The sequence below is a fragment of the Protopterus annectens genome, chromosome 16.part0 (genome assembly GCF_019279795.1).
Source record: "Protopterus annectens isolate FY-2018-M chromosome 16.part0, PAN1.0, whole genome shotgun sequence".
In the NCBI taxonomy this organism is placed as follows: domain Eukaryota; kingdom Metazoa; phylum Chordata; order Ceratodontiformes; family Protopteridae; genus Protopterus; species Protopterus annectens.
The window spans coordinates 596059213-596073722 of NC_056750.1; the positions used below are offsets into that span (position 1 = coordinate 596059213).

Genomic DNA, 14510 nt, shown 5'->3' on the forward strand with positions numbered 1-14510 from the left:
GTGGACACAGGCCTGTCACCACAACAAGGGACAGCCATTCGCTTTACCCACAGCCAGGTAGACACTAACAACAGATGCATCAGATTATGCCTGGGAGGCAAACATGGCAGGAAAATGTATTCAGGGCACATGGCCCACAAGCCAAATGCATCTTCATATCAATCAAAAAGAGATGCTAGCTGTACAGAATGCGCTGACAGCCTTCAAGGACCTACTTCATCCAGGACAACTGCTGATAAAGACAGACAATGCTACAGTCATGTGGTACATAAACAAGCAAGAAGGCACACATTCCTACCCCCTCTGCAAACAAGTCATGACTTTGTGGAACACAGCATTGACTTATCAAGTACACCTGCAAGCACAATTCCTGCCAGGAAAGACAAATACCCTGACAGACGAACTAAGCAGAAACCTCATGGATCCTCACGAGTGGAAACTAGATCCACAAATCTTCAGAATGATAACAGGGAAATGGGGATGCCCAAACATAGATCTATTTGCCTCCCCTCACAACTGCCAGCTACAGAGATTCTGCGCTCGGACTTATCACGAACAAGCATGGAAAGTGGACGCCCTTTCATTCAGCTGGAAAGCCCTCTCAGTATATGCCTTCCATCCTCTGCCTCTCCTCCCCAAGGTACTCCTAAAGGTCATACAAGAGAAGTCAAAAATTATCCTGATTGCCCCAGACTGGCCACGCCAGAACTGGTACCCAATCCTAAAGAGCTTGTCTCAAGGCCCAGCCTGTACATTACCTCAACTTCCTCATTTGCTGACCTAACAAAACAATCAGATCCTACACAGCCAACTCAGAACCCTAAGTCTGGCTGCATGGCGGATAATGTAACCATTCAGAACACACCTCTCTCTAAAGCAGTTATGGATGTTATTTTGGAGGCCAGGAGGCCCAGCACCAGAAAATCTTATGCAGAAAAATGGAAGAGATTCTGTGGTTGGAACCAGGCACAAGGAATTGACATGCTTGTTCCAAATATTCCTCAGATTTTACAATGCCTAACTGAAATGCTGGACAAAGGCCTATCCTTCTCATCAATTAAGATCCACACCTCTGCCATTTCAGCTCATTACAATACGGACCCACCTATTTTCTCTCATTCGCTGCTAAGGCAGTATCTCAGAGGGGCCAAAAACATAAGGCCTCCAAGGAGAGCTCCAATACCAGCATGGGACCTCAATTTTGTCTTGGAAAAACTCACACTGCCTCCTTTTGAGCCAGCCAATACAGCTGAGATAAAATACTTATCATGGAAAGCAGCTCTTCTCCTAGCAATAACTTCAGCAAGAAGAGTCTCAGAATTACAGGCACTAATGGCTGTGGAACCTTTTATTATTTTCCATCTGGACAGGGTTTCTCTAAGGACAAACCCAACATTTATGCCTAAGGTAGTGTCCATTGTGGCCCTTAACTGAACTATACATTTGCCTACCTTATATCCAAACCCGTAGAATAAGGGGGGAGAGACTTCTGCATTCTTTGGACATACACAGACAGCTATGCTTTTACTTGGACAAGACTAAAGCTTTCAGAAAGACAGAGCAACTCTTAGTGGCATATGCTGCAGGATTGCAAGGGAAAGCTATTTCAAAGCAGACTATTTCAAAATGGATAGGCCACTGCATTCGTTTCTGCTATTCACAACATGGCAAATCAGTGCCTAAGGGCATTAGGCCACATTCTACCAGAGCAGCAGCCACTTCAGCAGCCTTCCTCAGAGGAGTACCAACCAAGGACATTTTGGAGGCTGCAACCTGGACTTCACTGCACACTTTCACAAAGCAGTACCACTTACCTCTTTACTCTAAATCCAGAGCAGGCTTTGCCACTGCAGTTCTGCAGGGCCTCATAACCACTCCTAATTCTATTTAGGCCCAGCCACCCAACCTCAGCTTTGGGATTCAACCCAAGTGTAATGACTGCAACAGTGAAACACGATGAACATAGCACAGTTGTGTACCTACCATAAATGTAGATGTTCGAGTGTATTCACTGTTGCAGTCCAGGTTACCCTCCCACCATCCCCCTTTCATTGCTAGGACTTATCTGTACTTCTCTATTCTATACAACCTATGTGGTGTATTTGCTTGTAGATGAAGGTTATGTGCTTGCTTTTTTATGATCAGAATTTTTTAGCCTACCCTTTTGGGGGCACCTGACATCTGGGGCAAGAAAAACTGAAGAAAATGGCATCGGCTGCATCTTTTATACCCCTGGCGCACTGACGTCAGGGAAGAGGCGACAGCAACTGACGCTGGACCAGGACTTTGGAATTCAGGCTGACTGCGGGTAGCCTGCCAGCAGGATAACCCTAGTGTAATGACTGCAACAGTGAATACAGTCGAACATCTACATTTATGGTAGGTACACAACTGTACTTTTCTTTCTCTTATCATTCTCCGCTTTGCTTTTTGGTCTTTCTACAACTCCATGGGTATTTTCCAAATGGCTGGCCCTTGTGGTAGCTTTCTTTGGATTTCAGGGAATCCAAATATTCCCTTGTTTGGATGACCTTCTGATTCAAGTCCCCTCTCAGCAGATTCTGCTTCATAATCTACACTTCACTATGCTTCTTTTGTGCAGTGAGTGATTCATTTTCAGTCTCAAAAAGTATGTTTTGACTTCCTCTCAGGACAAAGTGTTTTTCGGATTCAGACCAGTCCAATGTTGGCCTCCCAAGATCCTGCTCATTTCTAGCCTCTTCTTCCAGTTCTTCCTGCAAAAGAATTGTTCTGAGCCTTGGGGATCATGGTATCCACCATTCCCATGGCTCCTCTTGCCATACTCCACATAAGGAAATTTCAGTGGTGCCTCAAGACTGTTTGGCTCCAACACTGCCACCCTGTGGAGTTTCCATTCCCTCATTTACTCTGCCTCAAACTTAAACTCTCCTGGTGGATTCAGCAGATCTCCCTAAATTCATGTCTGCTTTTTTTCAGGATCCTCTTCCTACTCAAGAGCTGTACATGGATGCTTCTGATCAAGGTTGGGAGCCTTTCTCCAACAATCTGAAAGTTCAGGGTTTTTAGCCCATCAACATTTCTCCGACCACATCAGTATCAAAGAGATGAGGGCTCTTATCTTAGTTCTTCAGGTCTTGTGCTCCCTTTAGGTTCCAGGTCTTCTAAAGATTTTAACAGACAATACCACAGCCATGTGGTGCATCAACAAGCAGGGGTAACAAAGTCTTAACTTCTTTGCAGGCTGGCTCTTAGGCTTGGGATTTTGCAACCCACCATTATTTGGTTCTTCAGGTGGTGTACATTCCTTCAGGGCACAGTCTTTTGACAGATTCTCTAAGCAGGTCCACGACATATCCTCATGAATGGATGCTTCACAGCAAAGTATTTTTGGACATTGTCCATTGGTGGGGTACTCCTCAAGTAGATCTTTTCACCTTCCCTCTGAACAGACACCTTCCTCAGTTCTCTTCCAGAGTTCCAAGTCCACTGGCATGGAAAGTGGACACCATGCCCTTTTCTTGGAAGGGATTGTTCCTGTATGCCTATCCTTCTCTTCCTCTACTTCGCAGGGTCTTGTACAAGATAATGTGGGACACACTCAAAATCTTGCTGATAACTCCCTTCTGACCCTCTTCTCTTTTACCTGGCCAGCTGCAATCATTACAAGTTACCTCAAAGGACAGATATTCTCACACAAGACAAGAGGTCTCTCATTCACCCCCACTTGTCCACACTTCAATTGATATATTATGTGATAGAGTTTTGATTCCTTTCAGGCACCAGTTTTCTGAGGATGAGCTTTGGGTTTTGTCGGAGGGGAGAAAACGCAGTACTAGAAAATCCTATGTGGGTAGATGGAAGATGTTTTCTGTTTGGTGTCTCTGTCTTGACCAGGACCATTTTACTGTGGGTATCTCTTCAGTCCTTTCTTATTTGTGCGAATTTCTCAATATTGATTTGGCATATTCTTCTGTTAAAGCTCATTTGTCAGCCATTTCTGTCTGTCTGCCTTTGAGTCTACCTTTGGCTTCTAGTTTTGAAGTCAAACAATTCCTAAAAGGCGTCCTTCATATCAGGAACCCAAGAAAGTCTATTTCTCTCTCTTGGCACCTTAATTTTGTTTTTGAAAAATTGACCCAGTCCCCTTTTGAGCCTACCTTTTCTTCTTCCCTGCAATATTGTACTTGAAAGACTATATTGTTGTGGTTCTTACTTCTGCCAAGAGTTTTTGAACTCCAAGCTCTTATGTTGGTTCCTCTTTTTTTTTGTTTTTTTCACAGTCTCTTCATACAAATCCTTATTTTATGCTCAGATAAGTTAATGATTTGTCCTTGACTTAGTCTGTTCATCTTCCTTCCTTTTTTTTCCCTTCCACAGTCTGGTAGTGAGAAGGTACTACATCTTGGATTTACATTTACAGCTCAGATATTACTTGGATAAGACCAAATGCATCAGAAAATCTGAGCAACTTTTTACTTCCTTTCATGCCAGGAAATTGGGTTTGGCAGTGTCTAAGTAAACCATTTCCTCATGAATCTCTAAGGCCATTTCCTTTTGTTATGTTTTTCATGGCAAGCAGCTTTCTTTTTCGGTTTGTGCTCAGTCTTCCAGGGCAGTAGCCTCTTCTGGTACTTTTTTCAAGGGTCTGGATACTAGATCCACCTTAAAAGCTGATAATTGGTCTTTTGTCCATACTTTACCTATAAGTTGGATGTAATTTCTAGAGCTAGGGCAGGATTTGCCAAGGCTATCCTTCATGGGTTTGTGAAGGGATCTTCTCCGCCTTTCTTCTCTCATACTTTACAGTACCTTTTGTACTCTCCCTTTAGTAAAGAATACTGCAACAGTGATAAGGAAGGACATAGTACAGTTGCATGAGGTCTTACCATAACAGTAGATGTCGGACGGTGCAGTAGTGCAGCAGTAGTGTTGTCACCTCACAGAAAGAGGTTCTCTGATTCGATTCTCAGCTAGAGTGCCTTCTGTGCATAGTCTGCATGTCCTCCCTGCATTCGTGTGGGTTTCCTCTGGGTGCTTCAGGTTCCTCCCACCTTCAAAGACATACATCTAGAGCATTTACTCCCGGGCCTCCGCTGAAAATTGGCTTTGTTCCAAGTTGGACTTTCCCGGTTAACAAATGTTAAATAAATAAATTAAATGTCCAGCTTCTCACTGTTGCATTACTTGGTCTCTCTCTCACATCCCCTTTTCTTTTTTTGTTGCCCTTCTGCTGGCCAAGGGTTTTTCTCTTACATTATTATCTCTTTCCCTTCCTGGGTGGGCATGTTATTGTTTCTCTGGGGTTACTTTGGTTCTTCTGGGGCACTTCAATTTCGAGGAATAGGCATCTGTATGTCACATACGTACCTTACGCCTTGTGCTTAAGACACACGTCTGATGTACAATGCTGGGAAGGTGTAAAGACTTTGGTATGCTGACTAGACATTGTGCTATCCTCAGCAGGATATCCCAAGTATAAAGAATACTGCAGCAGTGAGAAGTAGGGGATCTTTTGTTATGGTAAGATCTTACACAACTGTATTTTCATTTCTTGTGAAGGTAAGATGAAGGGACAACCTGTGTCAAAGCAGACTACCTTCAAATGGTTGTCTCGGGCTATTGCCTCTTGTTATAGTCAACGCAATAAAACTATTCCAGGCAAATTCAAGGCCCACTCTACCAGGGCCTTAGCTTCATGTATGGCTTTTTGGAAAGGATTGGATTGTAGAAGGTGAAACTTGGTCCTCTGTACATACTTTTACAAAGTGATATAAGCTTGACTTATTCTCCAGGTTTAAATCAGGCTTTGTAAGGACCACTCTCCAGGGGATCCTGGAGTATTCTCCTTCCACCTCTCAAATGTGGTAAGCTAGGGTAATTTACCCATATAGCTAAGGCTGCTAGTGCAGTAGTGATAAATATGATGAGCATAGTACAGTTGGGTAATTAAACTTACTATAACAGTAGATGTTCAAGTGGTCACTGCTACATGCCTCAAACAGACTGGCATCGCATTTACTTGGAAAAGAAAAGTAAGATATAAGGTAGAAGGTCTCTGATTTGGAAGTGTACAGATGTTTGGGAGCAAGTAATCACCAAACAGTATAGTTCACAATCAACTTGACTGTAGAGTCGTGCTAAGGAGAACTAAGGGTTCTAAGTTCCAGTACAGATGGCTTTGAGAAAATGGAAAAGTACCTTAGGAAAGATCTCACAAACAAAACTTAAAGTGCTCTGGAAAAACAAATGGGACAGGCACCACATGAGAAACATAATGTGCTGCGAGAAATAAACATTCACATAAACATAAAATATTTAAGTAGAATGAAGTTAGGAAAGAGTTAGTAATTCATAGGCTTAGACCATACCTCTTATCCTCTTAGAGCAAGAAATCTGGACAAAGTCATAAGTAAAAGTGGGATAAAGGCCCAGAAATAGGGACAATTTTTAAATATTGCTCTTACAAACTTAGAAAGTTGATAAAATAACATGTTTTGCTTTAGCATTAATGTTCTGAAGGGTATGAAGTCTGAAGCTCAAATGTCTGTCATTACTTTCTAACTTCAATCTCTAATGATTTGCCACTAATTTGCCAGAAAACCACAATTTTATGAAAAACAATCCAAAAATATGAGGCAAAAATCTGTACAGTTGAGAGGTATGACTTAGACAGAGGAAAGGACATTCAAATCAGTCAAGAAATGAATATTTGTACATACATTATGGAGCAGCAAAGGGCAAACAGAGAGCTACATAAACTTAAACTTAAGAAAATGATTACAGGGTAGTTAGGCAGAAATGGGCTACTAAATGGCCACTTCTCTGTATTTATACAGGAAAAGAGAACTTAATTATATCTGGACAGTAGAACTTGCCAGGAGAGTTGACTGTAGTCATTTTGTAGGAAAATTGTCATGAAAAAAATTACAGTTGTGTAAGTAAACTTGCAATAGCAGTAGGTGTTTGACTGATCACTACTGTAGTAGCCTTAGCTATGTGGGTTCCATTAAAAAACAAATGGAGCCTCAGCAATTCAACTGCAAAGAAATGTTATTGGTGTTTCTGTTACATCAGCTGATGCATTCAAGAAAATAATTTACACACCATAAAACAGTGACTTTTTTATACTGAAGTAATTAACACATCACACATAATTATCCAATCAAAGTGTTCCCCACAATCAGATAATTAACAATCTATATGAAATATCCAAAAATGCAATACTAATATAAAATATGCTTTCTGACACCTCCTCCTCCATTATGTTTTCTGTTTTAAGAAATATACTTGGCCTGGTGTTTTTGTTATGCGTGAGAGGTGGACACAAATTATCTAAGCTGCTCATTTCATGTTTTTTTTCCCATTGGTTAAATTGTCTCTTGAGTGATACTTAAAATACTCAATGAAATTCTGGGCCTCTGTCTTTGTCTGAATAGGTTTGAAGCCGGCATAAAGTAAAGTACTGCTAGTGATTCCCTGTTGTGTTTCTCACCTATCATCCCATTTGTTGATTTGCTTTTTAAACCTGGTGACTTTAAGCTGCCCACCCCTACTATAAATTGAACTTAATAAGCTCCTCCCTTTCTACACTGCTGTTGATATCCTGAATTACATATTTGCCTTTCCATGTGCTTATATTGAAAAAGTGCATTATACCTCCCATTGTCTGTTCTACTTGATCTAGCTAGCTGTTGGATAAAGTAGTGTATTTTAACTAGCAAACAATTGTTTTTACACAAAAGAGGTCACTGGATTTTCCATCTAGTGCAGTGGGAGGTAGCCTGCTCTGTTGAGGTTGAGGAAACACATAAGATTTCTGAATGTAGTTTTATTGGCTGGAGGGCTTATCTTATTTTTTATTGCCTTTATACATTGTGTACATTTTAGTGGCTCTTGGCTCATTTATTCAAAGCAAAGTACTTTTATTGAATAACCACATTTTTATAAGCTGTTTATAGTACACTGCTGTATTTATATTTTTAAGTTTGTTTATGGTAGCATTTTGTGTCGTTTGTTTGTTTGTGGTGGCATTTCACTCTGCAAACTCCTTTACTGTACTTTTGCATTGGGAGGAGTGGGATTGTTCATCTGGTGGCAGTAGGTGTTTACCTGGATTATATGACCTGGGAAACACACAAAAGGGTTCTAAGTATTTTTTGCACTTGTCTACACTTGATTCGCACTGTTCTAATACCTAGGTAGCATAGACTAGATTCAGACCTGCTGAATCTAGCCTCTTATTGATACACTTGAGCACTAAACCAGCCATCCTACATTAAGAATGGCTCCGCTACACCTTGTGGAAGAAGAGTGTGGATCCTGCCTTGTGTGAGCTGGGGATTCCTGAAGGAAGTTTCATTGGGTGCTTTCCTATTGGTAGATTAGCTTAAAAGTGTCTTAATGTCACCTGTATTTAAGCCTCATATTTGTGTGTTGTAGCGCACCATACAACAGGGATTAGGGGTGCCCTGTATAGACACAAACACCTTGAAACTCAATTTTTCCCTAGTTATCTGTCAGTGGAACCCTTCCAAGAATTCCTACTACACTATGGGCGCACTGAGAAGGACTGCCACACTTATCATCCATAGCCTTCAATAGAACAAGCACCTTTGTTAGTCCGAGCACAAAAACTGGTGAAACTAGCCCAATTCCATCCCTACTAGTACATATGGTAAAAATCTGCTATAATGGACAGGCAGTTTCCCATCATTTCACCAGCCAGGCTGATGGACATGGGCATCCTGAGGCAATGTAGTAACTGTTCATGAATAATGACAACCACTTACTCCTAAAACAAACAAATACCCTATGTGAGAAATGTAGTTCAACTATGAAATTGTAATCAATGCTGTCACATAACAATGAACCAGACATCAAGCAGGATGCCAGCACGCACACTTCACTTCTCAAACAAAAAGATGTCACAACACATAAACCCACATACCGAGAGGTGCTCACTAGAAGCCTACCAAAAGATCAGAGACCTCCCAAATGTAAACCACTTGCACACACTACTTTGCAAATAGAAACTGCTACAATGCCTTCCACATGTTCAAAGCTCAAAATGACCATGAAAGGACCAAAGCTGGAGGTGGATCCATCTTTATTAAAGCCAAGTACACTTCGAGATTGGTCAAACAGTATGACCCTCTCAAACTACTCCATGTCCAATTAACTATAGGCCAAATACCCTACCACATAATTGCTAGCTATAGGTCCCCCACCATTAACCAAGAAAAGCACATCACCTACCTAGACATACTGGAATCATTCGCCATGCAGCCCAATACCTTAGTCATGGGAGATTTCAACTATTCTTTCATTGACTGGGTGACATACATAAGCATGAACATGCTCGCCCAGAGGTTCCTGGACTTTCTCAATACAAATGTTCTGTATAAACACTTAAGCAAATGTATAGACTCTGCTGTGCCTGACTGGATAAAAACTAGGTCCTCCTGAAAAAACAAGCCACCCTGGTGGATCTTAAGTATAAACAGATTATATAACAGAAGGAAGAAACTGATGTCTAAGAACAAGAGGGAACTGACTCAGCAGAGGAAGAATTCCCTCCACAGCTTGAACAAGGAAATCAGAAATCTTGTAAAGTCCCCTAAAGCCCAATTACGAAGGTAAAATAGCATCTCTAGCTAAGGGTAATCATAAGGCATTCTTTAATTACATCCAAAATCTAAAAGGGAATGCCCAGGTATGTGCCAAACTGGTAGTAGATGGTACCACTCATTCTATACTGGAGGAAATTTCCAACCTGCTAGCTGACAGATTTGGTGCAAATGCATCCTCATGTTCCTACCAGCCATACCTAAAAGCATACCTGACACCAGTCCTTTGCTTAGTATCTCTAGAGATCAGGTCATATCTGCAATCTCCAAGGCCAAAACGATGGCCTCAGAAAGACCAGATAACATCCCAGGTTGCTTATTAAGCAATCTAAAACAGGACCTAGTGGACCCACTTGGCATTCTCCTTAACCATAACCTGAAAATTGGCTTTGTTCCAGCAGAGTGGAGAACAGCAACAGTAATCTCCTTGCACCAAGGGGGACCATCAACTGACCCTGGGAACTATAGACCCATAAGTCTAACCAGCCTCATCTGCAAGGCCATGGAAAGAATCATCATGGACCTTGTCAACAAGGATATAGGCGACCTTCAGACTCTAGACCCAACCCAGTTTGGCTTCATTAAGGGTAGATCATACTTATTAAACCTAGTCGGCTTCTTCAAGAAAGTCACCAAAGCCCTAGATAAAGGTAAGACAGTGCATACTGCCTATCTTGACCTAGCCAATGTTTTTGACACAATCCCCTACTAGGATATCACTGAGAAACTCTCCCAGCTGGGGATTCAATTAAAATTTGTGTTCATTAATACAACAGATTTGTGAAAAATACTGTATAGACCAAGAAACTTGATCTGTTTGGAAAAAGAAGCATCTGAGGAAGTGCGAAAATATAAACAGCAAAACCTAGAGATTTTTGAAAAGTATAGAAAAGAAATATGCACATGAGAGAGAAAGAGAGATTTGATATGGTGCAATATTTATGTAAAGTTGAAAGTCAATTTAATCAATACAAAACAGGCAGCCGTAAAGATATTCAACGAGAAATACAGGAAAAGGCATCCAGATATGGACAATTTCACAGCAAAAAATAATATCACAAAGAGGGAACAAGAAAAGAAGATTAGTGAAGTAGAAGTTAAACAAATAGAAGCTGAAGTTATGGAATGCCTGTGAAGTGAAGGATTTGTTGTAGAAGATCTAACACAGGTTGCATCACAGCATGATGGAACAAGTCTCTAAAGTAAGAAAGTAAGGAGAAACAGGAAGAACAGGAGATATCTTAAGAAAAAATATGGACATGGGAAAGAAAAAGAGATTTAATGTGGTGTACTATTTATGCAAAGCAGAAAGCAAAATTAATCAATGCAAAAAGAGCAGCTCCAAAGATATTTAAAGAGAACTACAGGCAAAGGAATCTGGACATGGAAAACTTTACAATACAAAAAATAAGAAGACAAAGAGGAAAAGTAGAAAAGAAGATTATTAATGGAGAAGTTAAAGAAATATAAACTAAGGTTATGGAGTACCTGCAAAGTGAAGGATTCAGTGTAGAAAATCTAACTCAGAAAGCACCACAGCAGGATAGAGCAATAGGCATCCAAATTAAGGAGAAACCAGTGGAATGAGAAGCAACTGGGCATTTATCATATGAAGATATTTTGCAGCCTTCCACAGGAAACAAATATAAACATTCACTTGAAGCTGAATGGCAAGGGAAGGAACAGGAAACTGTGGCAACTCTGACACAGTCAATGTTGAGGAATGATAGGCTAATAAGTTCCCATATGACAGAGCAATGGATGACACGGGATGAAATTGAAAAGAATGTGCCACAGGAAGATGCTGTATAACTCTCTATAAAATGCCTGCAGGAAATGGAGAACAAAAAATGTGCCATCAGTTTAGAAGAAAATGAACTATGGAAAGAATTGCTTGATTTAATAGATATATATATTAACATCAATGAAAGAAATAGCCTGCAGAAGATTAATAAAACTCAGACAGTCAAAAGTTTAATAAAACAAATAAACACAGTAGAGATCCATGCGATATAACAGAAGTAAACAGGCTATATTACTAAGCAGCTAAATTAATATCAGTTAAATTCTACCACAAGAACACAGTGTAGTAAGGGAAAGGAAGGGAAGAAATCAAGTACCATTATGGAAGTATCTAATAAAGAAAACTATAAATCAATTAAGACAAGAAGTGTCAATGTTAGAAGAGTATAGAAGAGGGAACAGATCAACAAAAATACTCAGAAAGATAGACGTGATAAAAGCAGTAGGCAAGGATCAAGATCTGTCTTGCACTATTGCAAATAATAAACTAAAAATCTCAGCACAGGCAGAAAAACTTAGAAGATACACAGATAAATATAAAGGGAAAGTACAAAATAAGCAATTTATTGATGACCCCAAAAAGTTCTATAGAGAATTGGGAAACAAGGCAAAAGGAATTGAAAGACCACCCAAAAAAGAAGAAATAGATACATTTTTGGAGAAATATCTATTAAGATCCTGTGGAACATAACAAAGATGCTAAATGGGTAGAAGAAGTAAAACAAAGAATAAGAACTTCAAAGGTACAGGATATGAAATGGGATGAAGTAACGGTCAGAGAGATAGAGATAAAGTTAAGAAAAAACTGGAAAACCCCAGGTCCAGATGCAGTACCTAACTTCTGGCTAAAAGTATTAACATCTTTGCACGAGGATTTAGCCATGAAATTATGTCTACAACCTATGTAAATTAATAAGTATCTTACTGATGATTATTTGTTATAATTTTGCTGTTACTGTGTCCACATTTGTTCTTGCTGCCATATCTACTTAATTATGTCTTTCATCTATGCAAATGTCCAAAATTGTTTTTTTAATCTGTGTACTTGATTTGTCATAACTGTTGTTTATTGCTTATCATACTTGTTCTTATTTTTGTTAAACATGGAGCTTTTCTCCTCTGGCCTTCACTGAAAATGGGCATGTGTCCAGTGGACTTTCCCGGTTAATAAATGTAAAATAAAATAAAATAAATAAATAAATATGTGAAGATATGTGAAGGCTGCCAGACTAGCCAGATAGAATTTTCTAGATAATTCTGTCATTTGTAAATATTAATATAAGCCACAGGGTTGTTCTCCTAAATGGAAGAAAATGGTGTTAAATGTTGAATGTCAAAAATGTAACAACAGTGCACTCTGCTGGAAGAAAGTTGATAGGTCAAGCCTTGCTTGATCTCAAACTCGGAGCCGTGGTGTCTAAACCAGTAGATTCCTTCTCCTGTTTTGAGACCAGAGTTAATTGTTAGAATTTGCATGCATAATGTCTTTTATTGCTGTAGCTTTCTGACCAGGTGCAAGATGAAAAGGGCTGCTAAACTCTGAGTTTCTGTTAGCCTGGGAACTAGAGAAAAATGATGTAATCTGAAATGAGTCAGTAGTACTGTGTTATCAATTTAAGGACAGAGAGACTCAGGGCATTTGGCATTTGTTTTCAGAACTGATAACATCACCAGCACTGCTTTGCCCTATATGTAAGTTTATTTTAGAACTGTGTTTGCTCTTAGATATAGATAGGAAATAGGAAGTTTAGTCTAGCTGTTTTTCTGTATTGATATCTGAACTATTCTACTGTACTATTTTAAGCATTTTTCTGTGATCTCTGAACTCTTGACGAGCACTGTGTAGTAAGAAGTATTGTCTTGTGTTCTTATTATTTAGTATTAAATAATTTTAAACCTTTCAACTGTGGCTGTTTTATGTAGAGAGAATTTAAGCTCTAGAGTACATTGCATGTATATAGTGATGCTGTCCAAGCCACCCCAATAAGCCTTGCTGTTCGTCACACTTACCATTTGGATAATAATACTGCACAGTAATAATTGGACACCCTTTGATAAGGGCCTTATTAGTAGCTGATATTAGTAGTTGGTGGCAAATGGTACTACCGTATCTTCTTTGCAGAAGAAGCATAGCTGGAGAACATGTGCCAGCGTTCCCCAGGAGTGTCTGTGTGTTTGTATATAACTCATATCTCAAAGTGTGTGTGTGTGTCAGCTACTTGGGCAGGGACACGAAGCACTGGTTGGACAGAGAGGGTGCTGGATGTTTTAGCTTGACCACTAGGCTGAGATCTGGACCCTATAGCTGTGCCAGTGAGGAGTCTTACTGGGGATCTGGAGAGAAAGGGAGAAACCAGCCCCAGACTGACTGACTGATCTCTGTGTGCTGTTAAGGGAAATTGTACTTTACTATGTGTGTATTTGTTATTCTTCCCAATGTGGATGCCCCTCACTGGTGTAAGTGGTGAGGATTGAGGCTCCTTGATTGCTGGGCCAGTGCATGGGCTTCACAAAATAAATAATAAATGAAGAATAACTATTTATATTGCACCCCGAACAGACACCAACCTGGTTAACAACAAGAAAAACAATGCTTCTACTTAAAAGTGAACCTGAAAGGTATCCTAAAAATTATAGACCAATAACTTGCTTTCCGATGATGTATAAATATACACCGGAAATGATGCTGACAGAGTTTATAGTCATTTTTGTAGAAAATTCAATCATAGCAATAGAACAAAAGGGTAACAAAACAAAGTCATATGAAGCAAAGGATCATCTGTTGCTAAATAAAGTCATAATGGAGAACTGTGAAAAGGAGAAGAATCTAAGAATAGCATGGATTGACTACAAAAAAGCATTTGATAGTATCCCACATTCATGGATAAAAAGGTACTTAAACTGTATAAGATACACCCTACACTGATCGACTACATACAGTGACAATGAAACAGTGGCAGACCATGATAAAGGGCAAATTATTATTCCAGGGATAAAAATTCAAAGGGGAATATTCCAGAATGACTCCCTGTCACTGCTGCTTTTCTGTCTTGCCCTTAACCCATTAAGCTGTCTACTTAACAGATTAGGCCATGGCTA

The 14510-nt window shown here is 39.8% G+C and overlaps 1 protein-coding gene across 1 annotated transcript in view; it reads right to left on the reverse strand.

Moving 5' to 3' along the window:
• Positions 1-14510, reverse strand: part of LOC122790625 (amiloride-sensitive sodium channel subunit gamma-like) — a 1193300-nt gene that overhangs the window by 314947 nt on the left and 863843 nt on the right. The window lies entirely within an intron of this gene.